Genomic DNA, 23,870 nt, shown 5'->3' on the forward strand with positions numbered 1-23,870 from the left:
TTCACCTTCTGCCATAATTGTGAGGCCTCCCCAGCCATGTGGAAGTGTGAGTCCATTAAACCTCTTGCCTTTATCAATTACCCAGTCTTGGGTATGTCTTTATTAGCAGCCTGAGAACGGACTAACACAAACCTCCTTTCCCCACCACTGCAGGGTACACTATAGAGGCCATGGGACAGGTGGCTGTGGGCTCCTTTTCATAGAGAGAGAAGAAATTTAGAAAGTCCTTTGCAGCAGGTGAGTGAGCAGTAGGTCATGCTGAAAAGGAGGAAAAGAAAGTGTCATTGTAATGTAGAAAGAAGTTGTGAGGTTAAGTAACCAATGCTGAAAGCACACCTGTAAACAGCTCTGCACACACCTGTAAACAGCTCTGCATGTGAGCATGCAGTATCACAACACTGTAACACTATATTTTGTTTGTAGAAATAGAATGGATTAAACTGGTAGAATTACAAACTAGTTTGTCCAATGAGGAAAAGACACCTAAGTCTACAGTGCACTTGGAGACCTAGGCATGATGAAAAGGAATGAACAGGATGGTCCTTTCTTGCCAACTCAACAGAGAAGGATGTCTTGAGGTGAATTTCAAGAGAGATTTGTTCTTAGAGCAGAGAAAGGAATTGTGTGGGAAAAGGCCTGGGCACATAGGTGGGAGTCTTGAGTAGTGCCCTGGTGCCCATCTACTGCTCACATGGCCGTGATGGGAGGAGGCAGTGGCTCTTCATGTTCCCAGGCTGCCTTGCTTGCCTGCTGGAAGAAACACCAGGTGAGGAATTGGTGGCATTTCACTTTGACTTTCGTGAGTGAGTCTGCACAGCCAATGACCAGAGAGCCTCCTGCCTTGCTTGGTCTCCTTTCTCCTAGCTGCCATCCAATAGGGCTGAGCTGATCCAACGTGGGCTGGGCAAGTCTCCTGGAGTCGACACACATCTGCACATCATCTGCACTCCCAAGGGTGTTGTATAGGCAGATAATGACGGGCACTATTATACCCTCTCTAACCACCATACCACAATGATTGTCACGTGTGATGCAAGGTGCTACAAATTAGGAAACGGATAGAAGTCTCAGGCCTGCCGCCATCTACCTCTGATACTGTCTTAAGTGAGAGACTATGAGAAACCAGGAGAGGGTCACTGAGTTGTGCTCTCAGGAGCAACATCTGTGCAGCTGTAAAGCAGGACGGGTGGAGGAACTGCACTGCGTTGTCCTGCGGGTGCAACAGAGACCTCAGCTGATGCCGTGGGGAGTGCTGGGCCTGCAGAGTTACCCGGCCTTGGGGCAAGGACCAGGTCTTTGTACCCGTTCACTGATCAGTACTTGGTGTGGGTTACCCTATGTATTAGTTCGCTTTCACAGTGCTATAAAGAAATACCTGAGACTGGGAAATTTATAAAGGAAAGGTGTTTAATTGACTCACAGTTCCCCATGGCTGGAGAGGCCTCAGGAAACTTACAATCATGAAGGAAGGGGAAGCAGGCACATCTTACAAGGCATGAGGAGAGAGAAATGCAAAGGAGGAACTTCCAAACACTTATGAAACCATAAGATCTCATGAGAACTTACTCACTATCATGAGAACAGCAGCGGGGAAACTGCCCCAATGATCCAATCACCCCCTCGCTCAACATGTGGGGATTACAGGTTCTTCCCTTGACACATGGGGATTACAGTTCGAGATCAGATGTGGGTTGGGACACAGAGTCAAACCATATCACCCTAGCAGGGAAGTGTGACCTTGGGGGAGCAGCTCTCTCCAGATAGGGCAGTCTCCATACTTAGCTAAATTGCTGTTGGCCACCAACATTCCCAGCAGTGTGAAGAGCGAATGGCTCAGGTCTGAAGGCAGGGCTGGACATCACACCACAGAGTACAGGAGAGAGACCCTCTGCAGAACTTTACCCTCCATGGCTCGCATTTCTCAGCTCTGAAACCTGGCCTTGGATTAAAAGCTTGTTAAATTCTTTCTGATTTGAATTTAAGACATTCAGCAGGTTTTGGAATCAGAAGACTTGTCCATTTTAGAACCAGAAAACTGGTTCTAAACCAACTGCCCTGTCTGCGTTCAGGGTAACCCATGTATTCACATTTCTCAACTTTCCTATTATATTAAGGTTTAATACAAAGAAGCCAGTACAGCTGTAGAAAGTCGAGGAGAGCTTGTATGCAGCACGGAGCACATCAGACCAGCCAGATCTGTGGAGCAGGAAAGAAGTCACTGCTTATGAAGCATCTAGATAGTCCTATTGTACTTTATCTCCTTTGATCTTCAGCAAGCACCATGAAAGGCAGATACTCTCATTTTGATTTTTAAAATAGAATATACATATGGTGAAACAAAACCCTACCAATATCATCAAAGTAAACACAACATGAAGTGTCCCATTCCCCATAGTCTAATAATTTTTTTTTCTTGTGGATTCTTCTGGAATACTGCCCATCTATGCTCTAGTATATGTATACATACTTACTATATGTGTGTATGTCTTGAAAACATGCACAGTCACACTTACAAGTTGGAGAACGCTCCAGACATTTCTCTGTTTCTTGCTTTTATCACCAAACATTGGAATTCGTTCTGACCAGATCAAACAATAATAATAGAAACTCTTATTTCCATTTCATAGATCAAAAGACTATGACTCAAAGAACTGAGTGACATGTGCAAGGTCACTCTGCTTGCCAGCAGCAGAAATGCTTCTCAGGATTCAGGGCTGAAGCAAGGCTGCCCTTTCTCGGCATGCCACACCTGCCTCTGAAACCAGGCCTGGCAGAGAACACACGCTGGACAAAGCTCCGCTTGCTTTGACTGAGGCATTCAAGTCCTGCAGTGTCTCTGACAGCTGTGACTAAGCAGAAATGAAAGCAGAAAGGGGATTAACAAAGGCACCGAATACAGTAGTCATGAATCCCCAGTTGGCCTCAAGCAGTCCTGAGAATCCCATTTTCAGGTCCCGCTACCTGCCACAGCTCCACTGTCCCATCACCCTGGTCATCACCCTGGTCTCATTCTGCAAAGCTTCAGGACATATTAAAGAAGGCAAGGAATCTATGAAGTCTCTTATCAAGTTTGACTTTTAAAACTAGACGCCAATGTCATAGAGATTTTTCAAGAGACACTTAAAGAAAACTTTGGGGAATCTTCACGAGGCTGATTCAGTATGATTATTGAAATAATAAGTCAAAATGCTAATCCAAAGAGAAATCCTGAAAAAAATATTTATGGCTAGAGAGTATTATAAACGAAACAAAACAAAACAAAACAAAAATAAACCTTCCATTCTTCATAAATTGCTCAGCAGCACGACATATTGAAAGTGTGCGATGCACTGCAGAAAATCCCATTTGTCAGTCCTGCAGACCTGCAGAGTCAGTGTCAGAGTGGACGGGCCAGTGTGCGTCCATTAGAATTGCATGAAGAGCATGGAAAAACCTTGAGCCATTTCCCTAGCACAAAGCAGTAACATTTTAGCAAGTCTTTCCAGCAATCTGAAATGAAAACCCTAAATAATAAAACAAGAATCAAGCAGGCAGGCAGATCACTACATTGTGAATGAACTCGCAGATAGAAGGTCCCTGGCCTGGGCCTGTCCCACAACAGAAGCAGGACAAAAAATAGGCACCTTTCAGCTGAGCACAGTGACTCACACCTGTAATCCCAGCACTTTGGGAGGCTGAGGCGGGCGGATCACAGGAGGTCGGGAGTTCGAGACCAGCCTTACCAACATGGAGAAACCCCGTCTCTACTGAAAATGCAAAATTAGCCGGGAGTGGTGGTGCATGCCTGTAATCCCAGCTACTCAGGAGGCTGAGGCAGGAGAATCGGTTGAAACTGAGAGGTGGAGGTTGTGGTGAGCCAAGATCATGCCATTGCACTCCAGCCTGGGCAACAAGAACAAAACTGTCTCAAAAAAAAAAAAAAAAAAAAAAAAAAAGGCACCTCTCCCCTTCTGAGACCGAAGTAAGTCCACTGCAAATGGGAAAATATTTGTATGGTTAAATATGGAGTCTGCAGCATGAGATAAAGGGAAACAGTCTGTTTTTTGTTTGTTTGTTTGTTTTGCTTGAGATAAGGCCTTGCTTTGTTACCCAGGTTGGAGTGCAGTGGCGCAATCATGGCTCATGGCAGCCTCGATCTCCTGGGAGCAAGTGATCCTTCCACCTCAGTCTCCTGAGTAGCTGGGACTACAGGCATGTGCCATCACACTTGGCTAATGTTTTAACTTTTTTGTGGAGATGAGGTCTCACGATGTTGCCCAGACTGCTTCTGAACTTCTAGGTTTAAGTGATCCTCTCTCCTCCGCCTCTCAAAAGTAGTGGGATTCCAGGCATGAGCCATGCCCAATTAGTCTTCGTTTTTGCTTTCCCACTTCCTACCAATGTCACCTTGGGGAGGTTTCTTCCCCTCCCCACACAGCAGGTTCATCACCTGAAAAGAGGGCACAGTTCTGAAATCAGCGTCAGAGGGTTGCTGTTAAGGATTAAATGAGATTATTCCAGCAAAATGCAGACTTATGTAATGCTCCAGTGTAAAGTCAGTGCACACTAAGAGGAACTTTTGCTTACTTAGGACATGCTCATTGACGGCCTCGGTGAACGTGTCTATGGATGGTGCAGCTTAAGATTCAACAGTGATCCACTTAGAAGCCTAAGAATGAATTTTAACTTAGTGGGGAGCTCCACAGGGAAACAGTTTGGTTTTGAAGGCAGAATCTGGAGTCAAACAGGCCTGTACCTCGCTCACAGTGGCACCCTCACTAGCAAGTTGCCTGAGCTAGACCTTTAACGTAGGAAATGCCAGTTTCCTAACGAGGAAAGTCAGGATAAAGTTAGTTAAAATGCTTATGGAGTGCTTGGTTTACATACAGTTTAGTACTTGATAACTGTTAGCTAAGATGTTTTACTTTCTACTTCATTTATTTCCTAACAGAGTATATACAAATCAGACATAGCTAAGCTTGTTATCAACTCTTTCCTTTTTGCAAGTGTCTCTCAAATCTGCATCTCTACATCTAATTCCTGCACTGGACTCTAGATCTCTATTGTCTAAACTTCCGATTGGCTGGCTTGCCAAGCTGTCACAAAGCCATCTTACATGGAGCTCACCAGATCCTTCTTTTCCTTCTGGTCTTCCTTAACGGACCCCACTTTTCCCAACACCCAAGAACACAACAAGTTCTTCCAGATTCCAGACTTCATTCTCACTTTGAGCATCTGTCAGAACGTCCTGATGGTTCTACCTCTAAAACTCTCTTACCTCCGCCCGAGGTTGAGTCGTCTCTATTGCTTACTTGAATTATTAAACACATCCATCTAACGTGTCTTGCTGTTCTGATCTTACCTTCCACTGCAGCGCCTGTCTGTGCAAGCGGGTCATATCATTATCCACTGTTTGTAAGATAAAATTCGAATTCTTTTGTTTGCCATTCAAGGACTTTACACCTTAAAGCAGTAGTCCCCCTCCTTTTTGGCACCAAGGACTGGTTTCATGGAAGACGATTTTTTCCATGGACTGAAGTTGTGGGGGATGGTTTTGGGATGATTCAAGAGTATTACATTTACTGTGCACTTTATTTCTATTATTATGACATTGTGATGTACAATTAAATAATTATACAATTCACCATAACGTAGAGTCAGTGATAGCCCTAAGCTTCCCGGAACTAGACGGTCCCATCTGGGGGTGACAGGAGACAGGGACAGATCATCAGGTATTAGATTATCAAAAGAAGTGAGCAACCTAGATCCCTCCCATGTACAGTTCACAATAGGGTTCATGTTGGGAATCTAATGCCACCACTGACCTGACAGGATGTAGAGCTCAGGTGGTAATGTGAGTGATGGGGAGCAGGTGTAAATACAGATGAAGCTTCACTGGCTCACCTGTCACTCACCTCCTACTATGCAGCCCAGTTCCTAACAGGCCACAGGCCAGGACCAGCCTGTGTCCCAGGTTTGGGGACTGCTGCCTTAATGCATCACATTCCCAGACTCACCTGCTATCTCTTGTTCTCCTCCAGGACTTTTGTGGCACTTCTCTACAGGGCCTGTACTCTTGCTGCGGGAAACGTCTTTCCGAGTTAACCCTACTCATCACCAAGACGCAGGTCAAATGTCACCTCCTCTGTGACATTCTCCAATCATCCCTTCCTCATGCATACTTCGTTAGACCAATTCTTCCTGTATCTCTCATTCCAATACTCTCTGAACGCTTTGGGAGTAAAAGACTTTTTTACTTTTAGTTTTATTTTCAGGTTGTCTTTGAGACTGAAACAATTGGCACCTGATTTCACTGAATACACAGAGAAAGAATGAACGAATGAGTGAGTCGTAGCATCCTCTACAGGGCACCCCAATGGCATGACAGTGTAGACCTGATGTATACAGGCCTGGCCCCAGGGTCCACCTTACCCTCACCACCTCCCACTTTAGAATCGGGGAACATCCACACAATGCTGGGATTTGGATTAGGATTTCCTAGATTACAGTAATAATGATGCTACAGAAATGTATGTCCTATAGAAATGTACTTGTTTATACTTTATATGGAATATGTAGGTAACCCGATTTTAACTCAGCCTGGGATAAATACTGATAACTTTCCAACATGATTCAAAGAGACCCATAAAAGCAAGACATATTTTTAACCGAGAAATATCAATACATTGTTTGTGTTACAATTACGGAGGAACTCATAAATGGAATTGGCTTCCAATATTCCAGAGGTTTACTGAAAAAAGAAATTTAAGGTTGATCAGACCTCAAAATACCCAAATCCACATAATGTACATATATAATCAGGTTTGCGTGCCTGGTGCTATTCTTAGTTCCTGGATTTCTCTTCTTGGTGATTCAGTGAGTTTTACATTATCCCCTTTTCACTGATAACAAAACAGTATCATCATAAAAAACAGCTAACACTTACTATTTGACTCTTAAATGTCAGGAATTAAGTGCTTTCTGTGTATTAAGCATTTAATTCTCTTGCCAATCCTATGCAACAAGCCTGAGTACTTACACCCATTTTGGAGAGTGGAAAAGTGAACCTTAAAAGGATAAATAACGTTTGCAGGTCTCACGGCAAGAAAGCGGCAGCTCAAGAATCCAGACATGATGTGCTGCTGGAAGACCCCCTACTTTTTCATCTCGATGCTGAACTTCCTCTTTGAACTGAGCTTCAGGCAGTTTAGATAGTTTGCCTGTGTTCACACATCTAGGAAACAGTCGAGTTGAACTTCTAACTCAGGTCAAGGCCCAGGTTTAAAAAGGAAACCAGCTTCATCAATTACAAAGAGAAGCAAAGCCTCTTGTGCCAGCTGTAGCTTTGCCGCTAACTAGCTGCGATCTGGGAAAATCGCTTACCGTTCTGGCTCTTTAATACCTTCTCTGTCAGCCACAAATTGCTGAGCTTTTAGTCAGCAATACCTAAATTATGTGTCCCTGTACTCTGGATTGTGGCGACCAGCTTTGAGTTGAACGGCAAGTACTTCTCATCAAAATTTAAAATATGAAATTCAAAATGGCTTTTCTATTAATACCACTGGAGTCAAAGGTACCCATGTTGTCTCCTCATTGACATTCCAGGGAGTGTATCTGAGTATGAGAAAAAGAGAGCAGGAGCTGCTGGACTAGAACCGCGGGGTGGGGGTAGGAGTGGGAAGGCAATTGAGAAACCTGAGTCAAGGTCATGTTCTGACCCAGGTATCTGCTCCATTCATTATGCATGTATGGTCTTGCTGCCCTCCCACTTCACACAGCTCCAGCAGCACCTTCACCTACACACAGCTCAGCATCTCCTCTCCACCTACACAAGACTCCAGCATCCCCTTCACCTACACACAGCTCCAGCATCCCCACCGTCCAAGCATACTTCAGCATCCCCTCCACATACCCAGGACTCCAGCAGCACCTCCACCAAAGAACAGTTCATTATCGCCTCCACATATGCAAGGCTCCAGCATCCCCTTCACTACCCATAGCTCTATCATCCCCTCCACTTACACCTACACACAGCTCTATCATCCCCTCCACCTATGCACAGCTCTACCATCTCCTCCACCTACCCAGGGCTTCATCATCCCCTCCACCTACACACAACTCTATCATCCCCTCCACCTACACACAACTCCAGCATCCCCTCCGCCTACCCACAACTCTATCATCCCCTCCACCTACACAGAACTCCACCATCCCCTCCACCTACACACAACACCAGCATCCCCTCCACCTACCCAGAACTCTATCATCCCCTCTACCTACACACGACTCCAGCATCGTCTCCACCTACGCATGGCTCCAGCATCAAAGGATCCTAAAAGTGACTGTTGAGTGATCACAGAGACATCTACATGGCTCTGTCCACATGAGAAATAAACTCAGTTTTGTGTTCTTCTCCCTCTATAAATCTGTTGTACTACTGTGTCCCTCATGGAAAGCAGGGAGAAAATATTGATCATCTTCTATTCTCAGCTACTTTAACATAGTTGGCAATAACTCTGTGTGGTTGACTGAAACAAGACTTTTTTTTTTTTTTTGAGACGGAGTCTCGCTCTGTCGCCCAGGCTGGAGTGCAGTGGCGGGATCTTGGCTCACTGCAAGTTCCGCCTCCCGGGTTTACACCATTCTCCTGCCTCAGCCTCCCCAGTAGCTGGGACTACAGGCGCCCACCACCTCGCCCGGCTAGTTTTTTTTTTTGTATTTTTTAGTAGAGAAGGGGTTTCACCTGGTTAGCTAGGATGGTCTCGATCTCCTGACCTCGTGATCCACCCATCTCGGCCTCCCAAAGTGCTGGGATTACAGGCTTGAGCCACCGCGTCCGGCCTGAAACAATACTTTTTGTGTATGGGGTGTGTGTGTGTGTTCTGTTTGTTTGTTTGTTTGTTTTTCTTTTTTCTTTTTTTTTTCTTTTTTTTTTTGAGACTTGTCTTGCTTTGTTGTCCAGGCTGGAGTTCAGTGGTGCAATTTTGGCTCACTGCAACCTCTGCCTCCTAGGTTCAAGTGCCTCAGCCTCCCAAGTAACTGGGATTACAGGCTCCCGTCACCATGCCAGACTAATTTTCGTGTTTTTTAGTAGAAATGGAGTTTCATCATGTTGGTCAGGCTGGTCTTGAAGTCCCAACCTCAAATTATCTGCCTGCCTCGGCCTCCCAAAATGCTGGGATTACAGGCGTGAGTCACCGCATCCCGCCTGAAACAATACTTAAAGAAGATGAGGGTCTCTGTGAAGCTTGAGAGATGCCCTCAGCTTTCTGAAGGCTCCTGAGGGAGAGCTCATTGCATAAGATCCCACGGAGTGGAGTTAGAGCCAATGGATGGGCATTACAGGAAGGCACATACTGTGGGTGAGAAGGCGAATTTTCCACTCTTAATGCCTTTTCAACACGGAGGGACACCCATTAGCATAATAATCCTGGCCTTTCTCTGCTCATTTATTGGGCAAATGTTGAGTTTTGATTAAGAAACAGGTCTGCTTTGTTCTTCCTCAAAGGTGTCAATCTCCATCACTCTCACCCTGGGGTAGCCTGGTGAAGGAGGCATTCTGCAATAAAGGCTGGTAGCTGCTAGCACTGCCATACCAGGATGGGTAAGTAGTTAAATCCAGAGCTCACTACTCATGTATCTTTTGCCCAAAGACATAAACAAAATCTGTAATTGGTCCTATCCAATTGGTTCAGCACTCACTTGGGGAAAAGAAGGTATTGTTTTTCAGTGCTGCTTCACACCCAACTTCAGATTCAATCTCCTTGGATGATGAGGCCACTGAGGTTATCAGCAATCCACTGTGGACAGACTGCCTCAGAAGCCTCCTGTCACCCAGGGTGCTCAGGAATTGGGGTTTGGAGGGGGGGGGTGGCACACAGGAGAGTTGGTCAGTGTTGGGTAGACGGTTCGAATAGGTTAGTGGGTGGTGCTCCCATTTCAACAAATCTGTTTTGTTTATGGCACTTTTATATGCTGGATTCTAAAAATTAAAAAAAAAAAAATAGAAAATCATTAGCCTAAATGAATACTTCTGGAAGTCTCAGCTATTCCATTGTGATCCAGAAGGCAGGTACAAATTATGTGGCTGAAAATCAGACCTCAACAATCTTTTTGGCTCATGGTTTTCATTTCTTATTCCTAAATATTGTTGTCTTTCCTCTCTAAGTCTTGTTTGATACAGTATTTGAAAAAAATATTCTTTCTGATCCCGTTTATCTCAAAATGATTGCAAGGTGATTTTTAAAAATATATTTTGTGAGGCAAAGAAACAGAGTCCCACAAAAATATCAGCAGATTTAGAATTAGAGGAAAGACCCAGGGGCAAGTCCAGGCTTTGCTACTCCCTTTGGACAGAGACTTTGCTGCCCTCAGAAGGCAAGAGTGAGGACAAAGGGGAAACAGTTCTTTGCCATCAGAAAGCATGACAAACGTTAGTCTTCTGATTATGATTATTATTGGTAGGAATTCCATATTAATCCTTTCACTGATGTACTTAAGTGATATTTTATTTAGTAAACTAGTCAATTAGTCAATTCTTATATTGCCAAGAGATTCTGACCTATTCAGAACTTTTAAAAAATAACTCATTATTAGTTAGATAAGTTGATATATTGACTATGAATAATTCATAACCATCTTATAAATTACCTTAATACCTATGATGCATGTTGCATGAATACATAAATTGGTGTTATTAATCTGTTTGACTTTAGAGAACTATATTTTCACATTAGAAGCATTGTGGTTGGGTTTCTGAATATTCCTCAGCAATCAATGGGGTCAGTACCATTTATCCTCATGATCCTAACTGCTGGGGTTTTTTGGTGCTTCCTGTGTGCCCATCACTGTGGTGAACACTTGAGCTCCAGAGGTTAACCAATACTGTCCTCAACTGGAGGAGAATATACCCAAATTGAAGAAATCAGAGTCACAAACACATAATTGCAGCACAATGTGGTAAATATGATACCAAAGGAAACCATAGGATGTAGAGAGTGTGCGATGGGGCACCCAGAGCCATTTAACAGGTAGGGGTAGAAAAAGGCTTCCTGGAGAGATGCTGCTGCAGTTGGATCTTGAAGGCATAGGTAGATACATAAGGGATAAGAGAAGGGTGTGAGAAGCACAGAAGCCATCATAAACATGGGCATAGAGTAAGTAAAATAACAAAGTGCAGGGAGATAGAATCAGATGTGGGCTGCCAGAATCCAGGGGAGAAGGAGGAGATGAAACTCAATGGACAGACTGAATCAGGTCAGGTCATGGAGAGTTGGGCATAGCATGTTGATCAAGAATCAATTCCTAGGAAACTAGCATCATATTAGCTATGTCCAAACCATGTGATAGTGTGCCCTTCAGGGAGATACAGGGAGGCCTTTCTCTGTGACTCTGGCTTCTCACTGGCTCTGGTTTCTGGTCCCTCAAACCCTTAGGAAAGTTGTAATCATGGTATAAGTTTATATAAGTGGAATGGGCCAAGAGAGGTTAAGTCAATGGCCCCCAGTCCCACAATTGCTAAGATACAAATTTGGCATTCCAAAACAGCACAGCCTGACTCAAAAGCCAAGCTCTTTATCCCACATGGGACTATTCTGAATTCACCAGAATTAAAGTCCCCAAATAGAAGGGTGGCTTCTCAACTGAGGGCAAGACAATGGGAAAAGAGATAATGAAAACAGCAAGAGTAAGAAGAAACAGCCATCAGATAAATAGGATTAATTATGTAGAGTGTGAAGGGTTAAGCAATGATTACTCCCATCTCTGAGAGGCTAGTCCAAGATCATCAAATCCATCAAATCAGACATGTCTGCAGAATAAGTAAGCTATCAGTCTCGGTGCCTCTGGACGTTGTGACCATTGTGTCTGTTTCTACTTTGAAAGTTGCAGCGGTTCACTATGGTGCCTTAGAGATTTCAACTTCCATGCTTTTCTAATTTTAATTATACAAGGCATTAAATTCCTTCAGCTGACACTGGAGCAGGCACAGAGTCAGCAGCTATGACTCTCTTATTGTGAGTTCTAAGATCTCTTGTATGAATTTGGTCTTTGTCTCTCCCCCTACTATTCTTGACGGGTGTATTAGTTCATTCTTGCATTGCTGTAACAAACTCCCTGAGACTGGGTAATTTATTAAGAAGAGAGGTTTAGTTGACTCAAAGTTTGGCAGGCTTAACAGGAAGCATGACTGGGAGCCCTCAGGAAACTTACAATCATGGTGGAAGGTGAAGGGGAAGCAAGCACCTTCTTCACATAGTGGCAGAAGAGACAGAGTAAGGGAGGGAAGCGCCCCACACTTCTAAACCATCAAATCTTGTGAGAACTCACTATCATGCGAACAGCATGGGAGAAATCCATCGCTATGATCCAGTCACTTCCCACCAGGTCCCTCCCCCTAACATTGGGAATTATAATTCGACTTTGGGTGCAGACACAGAGCCAAACCATGTCAATAGGCTTTCTACACATGGTGCAGTCTGTAGGGAATCCAGAAAGTAGATCAGAACAGACAAGCATGGGAAACATATTCTGTGTTCTGATACCAAGCATACACCCACCTATTTAGCTCCTCATAAACTTCCTTACCTGAGCCTCACAGGGCATTCATTCAGAAACATATTCAATGTGGGGTGGGGGAGCAGAAATGGCCTTTCTGTCTCAAAATTGGACCATCAGTATGGGGCATGGCTGTGATTTGAATGAGGTGTACCTGATCCCAGAGCCATGCTCCTAATCACCACCAATTTTTGCCATTCTATAAAAGATGCTCAGTGCTAACGTTATCTCTGTCTTGGCTCCTGCAGAAAACACATCAGGCTGTTCTGAGGGATCACGAAGCCACATGGGAGACCACTTAGGGAACCCTGTCATATCAGAATATTTAATTCTATAGGAAAGCAGCTCAAAATAGGTCTGGCTCTTATTCAAATAACTATAGCAATCATAGAAACCAAAATAATAGTATTTGCATAATAAATTATAGCTTACCTGGGACTTTAAGATAAACTCTATAGGGTATGTATTACTATTAGTCCCATTCTACAGATGCAGAGAGAGAGGGGTTGATCTCTCAGACAGTGTCAAGAATCAACAGTTTCCTACAAAATCATTCATCAAAATTAATAGCCCACAAATAATCTGAGCATGTTTTAAGTAAAATTTGGATCATGTCAACAACCACGTTACATTCAAATATCATTGCATGGTTTTGGTAGCTGCATTTGCACAGGGTTTAAGATCAAGTTGTTAAACATATGGCCATGCTGAAGTGACAGTATTTATACTGCATTGCAATATTTTAAAATTGAGACTGGGGCATTTGACTTCTATTTAATGCTGCTCTGCACTTACTGACTGTTATTTGCTAGTATGCTGCTGAATGCTGTGAACACCTTCTATATGGCATATACCATGGATATATATGCAGCACATCTGCAATCATTTATTGCCTCCACTATAAAATAGCAATTATAAGTCCAGGCATGGTGGCACACACCTGTAATCCCAGCACTTTGGGAGGCAGAGACAAGCAGATCACCTGAGGTCAGGAGTTCAAGACCAGCCTGGCCAAGATGGTAAAACCTCATCTCTACTAAAAATACAAAAATTAGCCAGGCGTGGTGGTGCACACCTGTAATCTCAGCTACTTAGGAGGCTGAGGAAGGGGAATCTCCTGAACCTGGGAGGTGGAGGTTGCAGTGAGCTGAGATGCAGCCACTGCACTCCACCCTGGGTGACAGAGAGAGACTGTCTCAAATAAATAAATACAATAAAATAGCAATTATCTATTAGCAACGTGGCGAGGAGCAACTAGGGCAGATAGTGTAAGCAAGTGCTTACGGGAGAGCCTGACAAAGGATGGACACCTGGCACAAAACAGGTATTTGTGCTATGAGTACATAGAAGAAAGGTGTGCAGCCCTCACTGCAGGTGTAGGGGGAGTGACAGCCCTCGGGAAGAACTCTAAAGTAGAAAGAGGGATGCTTTAGAGGACTCAGCGGGTAGAGTGATGTTGCTGACCATCACACTGGCAACTGCACTATACAAATTGTGCCCCGCTTTTCCCCGCCGTGAAGAGACTGAGGCACAGAAAGGAAACAAGAGGAAACTAAGGCCCCATTTCCCTGTAGTCTCACAAACACAGCTGCCCCTCTGCCTTTTGCTTTTCAGGATTATAGACAGATGATATGCATAGGCCATTTCACAACTGGATTTGCTCACAATGACTCTGCAGACAGTAGTTCTTTAATTAAGGCAACTCAAGTCTACACATCATTCCAGTGTGGAGAATACTTAACAACCCACATTTGAAAATGCTGAATCTATCTATTAAAACATTTATAGATGGCACTTTCATTTTCTAGCATTTTACTTCCATTTGTTCGTCATTAAAAGCAATTCCCCTGACTGTGTGCAATGTTCAGCAATTTTGTTAGCAGTTGGCAAATTGGATTCTTAATATTTAATCTAATTGGGAACAACATTACACAACTCAAACTGAACAAGCAATGTAGTGGTCAGATCATTATAAAACCATAAACACCTTTCTGATGAATGTCTTTATTTTCATAGTGTGGCTTGAAGGTCCGATTTAAAACAAAAATACCAGTCTCCAATTTAATGTGTGCACGTTTCTTAAAAATTACTAAATAATCACTATGTGTGATATTTTTTACAACATGAGACATTGTCTGTTAAGTGAAATGAACATGAGCTCCACCATCAGGGTCACCCTAGATTCATATACTGGCTTTGTAAATTGTAAACTCTGAGATCGTGGCTAAGAAGTGACTCCTGAGAGTTCCCGCCTTCATGTGAAAACGCTGAATAGAACTACAAAAACGATATTGGAATGAGATACCACCTGCTGGATATGATTGTTGAAAAGACCAAATTATAGAATAAATTAAATGTCTGATATGTATTAAGCGTACTGCATGATCACTACATAAATAGTAGCCATGTGAATTAAGTAATAAGTCTTATTGTCATTAGTAGTGTTAATTCTTTCTATTAATATCATTATAATGCCAACAGCTTGTCATCTCATTTTCCCTCATAATTAGACCACAGTCCAGAGTTACAGGAGACAAACAGATGGAGGAATGGGAGAGGATGGCTAAATTCCGTGTGTTGTTTTCAATTTTATGTAATTTCTTTTTTTATTTTTTTAACTTGATGTCTTTGACTGCTTTAAGACTTGGCTCTCAGATCTGGCAGAAATAGCTTTTGGAGATAGAATTTTAGCTTGTTAAGGATCAGATGTGGAGAAAGTTTATCTCCCTTGCAAATTGCTGTTTATAGATTTAAGAAAGAGAAGGATGAATTTAAGCACTAGAATGATGCAAGAAGTAAAAATAAATGAAAATGGACTGAGGGGTTGTACAAAGGAGGGAAAGTCCAACAAACTCAGGAGTAGAGAGGAAGCAGCAAGCTCTAGTAGGCTGGAACCCACTTAGAGGACACTATCAAGGAGGCACCCACAATGAACAGGAGAGCTTGATGGATAGGAGAGCTTCTATAGCTTTGAAGACTTGTGGCTGGAAGTCTGCTCCCAACCCAACTGGATTCAACATAACTTTTGATGGTGTTCAGGATGGCTTTGTTGTGGGAGCCTTTCTAACTCAGGGACCAAAGCCTGATCATCCTCCTGTGGTTTCACGTTCACCTAATTTCTCCAAATCCAGCCTGTTCTGTCCCTGACACCAGTCTCCCATCCCAACACAACTGCATCTATATTCTATGCCTTCACCTTACCAAATCCATTGTGCAGACAGCCAGGTGATTGCCCCTGGTTTTTTCTCAACAGAGATCCCAGGAAATGAGAGTCCATCTCCTCTTGGGAACTGCTCTGCCATTTCCTTGATGCAAATGCAATTACTATTTCTATACAAAGGTAATAAACAATTCTATCAAGAATAATTATGATTCATGTTATTATGAATAGCCATATTTTAAAATTAAGTATAATACATGCACACAGCATGCTTAACATGGTGCATGTATGCATTTATTCAAGAATCACTTATTGAGCATTGTTTCTGGACTAAGTACCAAGCAGAACTCTACTAGGAAATGAAAATATTATTTGTATATGACTTTAGGTTAAAGATCCTTGTAGTTTAGCATGTGAGGCAGCGCACAGACTAATGATTTTAGGAGTCTGATAAGTGCTATGATAAATTTATACATAAATGCTATTGCAGCACAAAGAAAGATGTCTGCATCATTCTGGGGTCAGTTAAGAAAAACATCATGTAAAAAATAATCCTATTGTTTAAAATATACGGTTAGCCAGATAGACACACAGGTGAAAACTCCAGGCACCTAGATAAGGAAAAACCTATTGCGGAAGGGAAAAATAAAACTGATATGATTCTAGCAGAAAGTACAAGGTTGAAGCTAAGCTTAGACTCAGAGTCATAAAGCAGTATGAAGGTCTCTCTTGTTTGTTATGATGATAATTTTAAGATTCAGCACCTCAAATTAGCCTTAGGTGAAGATGGAGCAGGGGGAAGAGGATCAGAAAAAATTAAGAAAGTTGGGAGTCTGTGCTCTGTCTAGATAAGAAACAATTAGGACATATTTGCAGGCAGTGGAAGAAGGGGAAGAGGCAAAAAACACCAAAGACACAGTTTGTAGAAATCAGTCACTAACGTAGATGTAAGAGAGAAGAGGGGATCGGGGATAATTCTGAGGTTTCCAGTGACTCAAATAAACAACAGAGATTTTTCAAAAAGTTTTAGATCCTATGAAGATGGACATGATTAAATATCACATGATTTAATATCTAGAGTCTAACAGTCTGGGCTCAAACCCTAGAACCACCATTCACAATCTACCTAATCTTGGGCCAATTACTTATCTCTCTATGCCTAAGTTAGCTTATCTATAAAATGAGGGAAAACTAATAGATTCCTGGTAGGGTGCTAGTGAAGAGCAAATTAGATAATGTGTGCAAGAACTTAATATGGGAGACAGAAAACAGTAAATGCTCAAAATAATATTTTAACTAATAATATTCTATTAATTAATTGAAAGTGTGGACTCTGATCTGAATGTTGGCCATAGAGCCACTTCCCTTATATCTAGAAACTCACTACCATGATCCCTGGAAATAACTAGCATGTAGCAAAGAGAACATCAGACTTGGAGTCTTGAATCTAGCATCTAATATTTCCTAGATGGACAATCCTAGGCAAGTCACTTTCAGTCTCTGAGCCTCAGGCTTCCATTCTACGATAGAAGTTAACAAGTTGCAGAGGTGTTATTAGAAATAGTAAATGAAACAAAGGGTGAAGTGCTTTGGGACAGACAGAACATTATAGAACCCCAAAATCAGGTTGCATTAATTGATACATCAATAACAATTGTCAGTAAGTACAACTAAGGCACCTTGGGAAGATTGCATGGGCACTCCATTCTCAGCACCCTCTTCCCACCCATGAATGGCTCAGATCCTATAAGCGATGCAAAGTTTAGAGAAGCCCCCAGCAGATATTCTGGCAGCCATGAGCAAGCGTCAGTTTCTTTGGACATTCTCTTGGGAATGAGAATGAGATCAGCATAGAACAGGATTCTCTGTACTACTCAGAGAAAGCAATTAATGAGTCAGAGGGGATGGCAAAAGTCAGTGAGAAGCGATATTCATTTCCAATAACAAATACCAGAACAGACTATGTTACAGTGAAGAGTACAGTGTACCTGCTACTACACCTACAGACAAGGAGCCTGTCTGCACATGGAACAATCTGAAGACATGGTTCCAATAGGGTTTGCTTGTCATGTCTACTCCAAGAATAGAAGATCTGCAGTGAAATGGTGGCAGTGAGTTGCTGGTTGCCAATTAAAATCTAAACAACTACAATAACAATTTTTGTGAAGACCCTACCAATAAGACTTAGAACCATTGGGGGTTGGCTAGATAAAAGAGGACACATCTGATCAATTCTGAGATAAGCTTTCTTCAGACTATGTTTTAATAGCATGCACACTCATGATATTTATTGAGTTCCAGGTGCTTACACAGATGCTGAAGGTTATAGCATGAAGGCAGACATGTCTGCCTTCACCGGGCCTTCAGCCTATAGCAAAGACAGATAACTGTCTGCAGTGAGATTGGCATTGCACTAATGGAGAAAGGAAAAGGATGCAGGTAAGGGGTGTTGGGTAACGCCTGTCTGAGCCAGGAACATTCATTCTGAATCCTAAAGAATGGCCAAGGGAAAGCTTCAAAAAGTCAATTATCTGATGAACTGCCTTTCTCACTCATTTGGGCAATAAATACCTAAAGTCATCTGATGTGTTTATGAACAAGATGGCGGTTGGAAAGCATGACTGTTTCTAAGCCCCATTAAACAGCCAGTGATGGGTTGCTCATTGGAGAGTGAAAATCTGCTCTCTAAACTCTGATTAATCCACAGGAATCTTTGGCTTGGTAGCCTTTGCAATAAGCATATTCATGTAGCCTAACCCATGTTCTTGGAAGAGAGCTACAATCCTAACCATCTTATAAAGGGGGACACTGAGGCATGAGGACACATAATATGTAGGCTGCTGAGCTTTCCAGAGCTTTTGGGTATGGAGTCTACCAGCTTCTTCACTATATGGTTGTGTAACTTTGGCCAAATAACACAAACCCTTGTTGCCTTGGTTTCCTGATGCACGTGATAGTATAATAATAGTCACCTCAAAGCTGCCAGGGATAAGTGAGATAATCTATGTGTTGCCTGTCACCAGAATGACCAGTATCATCACCATTATCTGATACCTCACGAACATGCCCACTTAGGTCAAGAGTCTGGAAATTTTGTACAGATTCTATATTTATGTAAATAGTAACTACATGAAATAATGTGCTTCATGACTGGAATTATCAATATACTTCTGGATAGTCATATCTAGACAACAAAATGGTGTAACTGAAAAACCTCTTAGCTTAAGATGGGGAGAAGTGATTTGGAATTCCAATATTGTTCTCTGTAAGATAGGAAAAAAATATCTCTTGCCTCTTGCCTTCCATGTGAAGCTATTCATTTGTTCTCTCTTTGATATATTTCTTTTCTTTCTTTCTTTTTTTTTTTCTTTGAGACAGAGTCTCCGTCTGTGACCCAGGCTGGAGTGCAGTGGCATGATCTCGGCTCACTGCAACCTCTGCCTCCAAGGTTCACGCCATTCTCCTGCCTCAGTCTCCTGAGTAGCTGGGACTACAGGTGCAAACAAGCATGCCCAGTTAATTTTTTTATATTTTTAGTATAGACAGGGTTTCACCGTGTTAGCCAGGGTGGTCTTGATCTCCTGATCTTGTGATCTGCTTGCCTCGGCTTCCCAAAGTGCTGGGATTACAGGTGTGAGCCACCATGCCCAGCCGATATATTTCTTTATACAACAGCATTCGGTGAGTTTCCTCCTACGTGTGAGGTGCTGAGGATGTATCAGTGTTCATGAACTACTTGGTCCTTTCCTTCATGTAGCTTTTGTAGCAGTGGAGACAAAGTAGGAAGAGAAAAAGCTGAATATTACTATGAAACAGCCATGGGATAAAGACAAGAAACTGGAGGGATTCTTTTAGGCCATCTCCTAAATGTAAGGAATTCTTATTTCTGTATCAAAAATTACCTCTCTCTTCCAAACAATGAAACTATTAATGGAAGTCATATTTAACTCCCACCTCTTCACACTAAGTATAATTGGTAGACTTTAATGGGTGAAAATATAGTATTTATGGAAACATGATAACTAAGATTACTTCCAAATGTGTGAGCAACGAGACTTCAGGGGAAAATAAAAACGGAATCCATGTAGATGCCGTTCTTGAATTAACTAAAAAATGTGCATATGAGCAAAAATAGAAATAATTCTACTTCTATTACTTCTAATTAAAGCTATACTAAAATAATGAGAAAATAAAAGCAGGAGAAGGAAAAAGATGAGAGCTACCATTTATTCAATATTTACCATATGTCAATCACTCTACATACATTAACCATGAGGACAACCATAGAAGTCACATGGGGATAGCAATATGTCCTGCTCACAATCACGTATTAATTTAGTGCAATACCCATATACAAAATAGTGAACAGTTCAGAATTACAGATGTGGGTTACAATATGAGCTCTAATAATTTCCCTTAGAAAAGATGCCTGGTGTCTCAGATCCCCTGTTTGCTCCTCTACAAAGTAGGACTCATACTTAGAAATGTTCATGGGTGTTAGAAAAGTTGAAAAGATGATGTTTGCAAAAACTGAATATACAGCACAGAGTTACTCAATAAATATCCTTCCTCCTGTCTTTTTACCTGGGCACTGGATTTCTTGCCTTCTAAGGTTTGCTACAGGCCACTCTAGAGACCCTGTTCAATGCCCTGTTCCTTCCAAACTCATACACACACACACACACACACAGAGAGAGAGAGAGAGACAGAGAGAGAGAGATTTATGAATAGAATGTTGTCCCATCAGACAAGGCAACGCAGCCAAGAAACTGCTTACCAGGCACCAGTAAAATACTCCTCAAGAAAATGAAATTGAACCAAAATAGAAAATAAAACCATTTCTAAAATTCCAACAATAAAAATAAGTTGAAATGAGTTGAACGCATTTGCAGGTGATGATAAATATCATGTGCCTATTTACCTGGCTAACCTAGTGTGAGCTGTATCTGTAACTGCCATTAATAACCACACAGCTGAACACTAGTAATTTGGTCTCCATGGAAACAGAAGGTAATATCTGTACTACTGTTCCTAGATGGATCTTTTATTATTTCAATATTTGAAAGGTGATTTTTCAAGATGATAGAAACTGTAAAATATATTCAATTATGCATAACATGGGAGATAAGAAGTGTGGAGTTTCGAATACCCTTTGGTTTTGCTTATTTTTCAGGGAGAAAAAAAAATGACACTGATGGGGAGAACAGGTTGATATTTTAGAGGAAAGGATCACAATTCCCAGATCTCCTGTAATTTCTAACACTGTTAAACCTGGAACCTGTCCCTGGCAGCTTTCATCGTAGGGGTTGATTTACTGCCTTTAGTCATTTCACAGAAGTCCACCAGGCACCAGTGCATGCCCAGAACCCTAGTGAATTCAGGAAGGCCATTCGGCAATCACAAGGTGAGGTTCACAAAATCTGGGTAAAGATTTGAGATGGGGATTGAGAAAATAACAAAGAAGCGTAGTCTAAGATAACAAATGGACCAGGCCTCCTATTCCTCCACTAGTTAAAACAGAAAACCAGGGTCATCCTTGAATGTTCTTTCCTTCTTACTTAGACCTGTTCATTCTCTCTCTTAAATAACTCTGCCTCCCTCCCCCATTTCCTGTTGCATTAGCACGGATCAGGTTCTCCCTCAGAATACTACAAATGTGTTTTTACTAGTCAGCTCTTTCCCTCTAGAAACTCATGTTCTGGTAGAAACAGAAACAGATGCATATATGCTTGTGATAAGCAGTTCATATTAACTATTCATAGACAACAGCTAATAGGCTGACCTCCTGCCCTGGATGATCTCATGGATTTAAAATATTAACTCATTTGCTTCTCACCCCAAACACACTGATTGTTCTTGTTAGTATTATTTATATTTTATAAATGGCTTTAACTCATATACAAATAAGGTGATTTGCCTAAAATCACACAGACACATATGTGCACACACACACACACACACGTGCACTCATGTGCAGAATGTAACAAAGCAGAGAGTAGAGCATAAGCCATCTGGGTCCAGAGCCCAAGGTGCACATGGTGGACACTAACGCAGGTATATAATTTGAAATGCTTGGGTTGCCCAAAGGTGACAATATTACAAGTACCCCCTTGGTTGGGTCACCTTTCTAGCCAGGAGTCTAGGATAGGCCTATTGTTTCTTTCCGAGCGCTAGGCAAGTGGAACTCAAATGTCACTATAATCAGCAGCTGAAGTACCACCCTCTCCTCTGGGGTACCTTAGGAAGCTCTTGCTGCATGAACTGCTAGTGCGAGGCAAAAAGCATCACTGTTGAGCCTGGAGCCTCGGAAGCCACACTGCTAGGTGTGTGTCCCACACGACTGCTTACCAGCTGGTTCCTTGCCCTTTCTGGGCTTCCGTTTCTTCATCTTAAAAATGAGATGATGAATGACCTGCCTTATAGGTGGTCACTTCATTTAAATGAGTAAATAAATGCACAGAGCCTAGAGGCATATCTAATGCATTGTAAGTGCTTGGTAAGTATTGATGAGGAAGAGGGTGACGGGGATGGTAATGATGCTAGTGGTGGTGATGATGAAATTGAAAACAGCTACCACTTCTAAAACACAAGAACTCCCCCCAGCTATTTCAAGTCCTGTGTTCGTATTGCCAGTGTGTATTTCATGTCATGGTTTATAAGAAAATAGGAAATAGAACAACAACTAATTGCACATATATAAATGTTCAAAAGTCCCATATGAAAAGGAGAGTAAGAAGCAAGGGACCACTGCCTCAGCCAACAAGGAGAAACAAAGGTACTCACCCCTCTGAAATAAGTAAAATCTAGATAAGATAGGTGAGCATGTTTTTCAGGCTTTGCGTATCAGGCTGCATAGAGTAAAAATGAAGTGAGGCCTACTATTGTTTGTTCTAATATACTTCCTGAAGGGAGTTTCTGGGCCATGATGCAGAAAGGTGAAACCCAGGCCAATTCTAGCTGACTCTTTGTATTAGTCTTTTCTTGCATTGCTAGAAAGAAATGCCTGAGACTGGGTAATTTAGAAAGAAAAGAGGTTTAATTGGCTCTTGGTTCTGCAGGCTGTCCAGGAAGCATACTGGTTTCTATTTCTGGGGAAGCCTCAGGAAATGTACAATCATGGGAGAAGGAGGAGAAGCAGACACCTCTTAGATGGCAGGAGTAGGAGCAAGAGAGAGATCAGGAAAGTGTCACACACTTTCAAACAACCTGATCTCCTGAGAACTCACTCACTATACAGCACCAAGGGGGATGGTGCCAAACCATTCATGAGAACTCTGCCCTCATGATCCAATTACCTCTCAGCAGGCCCCACCTCCAACACTGGGGATTATAATTCAACATGTGATTTGGTGGGGACACAGATTCAAACCATATTACTCTCAGATTAGAGAAGATAGAATGCAAATTACAGGGAGTTTAGGTGGGCTAGAGTTCACAGGACAGAGTGCTGAATAGGAGAGCCAAGGAAACAATTCCCAGAGCTCATGCAGGACTGAGAATTAACTGATGTGTCAGAATGAAAAACTTCATAATTCATGGAATATTGAGGAGAAAACTCAGAAGGGCATTACCTCAGTGATTGGGTAAAATTAGCCCTAGCGTAAAAGCTGCTCTGATCCCACCAAACAAATCTCAAAAAGCAAACTTTGGAAAGATCAGATTCCAAGTAACTTAACCACATCCAATTACAAAGCTAAAGAATGCATAAGTATATATGAGTATGCACAGGCATGCACATGCGCACACACCCACACATACCCAGCACTGAAAAATATAAAACCACAATGCCTATCATTGAATACAAAACTACTAGGCATACAAATAAGCAGGAAAATGAAATATATATAAAGAGAAAAATCAATCAATAGAAACTAGTTCAGAAACAGCAGCAATGATAGAGCTCTCAGCAAGGACAGTTGCAAAGAGAAAGAAGATGATATACAGAGTGGGAGGTGGAGATGTGGAAGACAAAAAAGAGGAGATGGAGAGAGAGACAGAAGGGGAGCTGACAAAGATGCAGAAACAGAAGGACAACCAAGAGGTAAGGGGATAAACAGAGAAGCCATGTGAGTAGGGAGAGAGATGCCTGGAGAGAAAAGGCAGATACAGGAGGAGGAGCAGGCAGTGGCAGATAAAGGGATAAAACAGGATGACAGAAAGGGGGTCGAATAGCAAT

At 42.2% G+C, this 23,870-nt stretch overlaps 1 protein-coding gene across 8 annotated transcripts in view; it reads right to left on the reverse strand.

The window, feature by feature from the left end:
- Window positions 1-23,870, reverse strand: part of FAM135B (family with sequence similarity 135 member B) — a 360,972-nt gene that overhangs the window by 69,337 nt on the left and 267,765 nt on the right. The window lies entirely within an intron of this gene.

The sequence above is a fragment of the Rhinopithecus bieti genome, unplaced genomic scaffold (assembly GCF_001698545.2).
Source record: "Rhinopithecus bieti isolate Rb0 unplaced genomic scaffold, ASM169854v2 scaffold_34489, whole genome shotgun sequence".
NCBI classification, from domain to species: domain Eukaryota; kingdom Metazoa; phylum Chordata; class Mammalia; order Primates; family Cercopithecidae; genus Rhinopithecus; species Rhinopithecus bieti.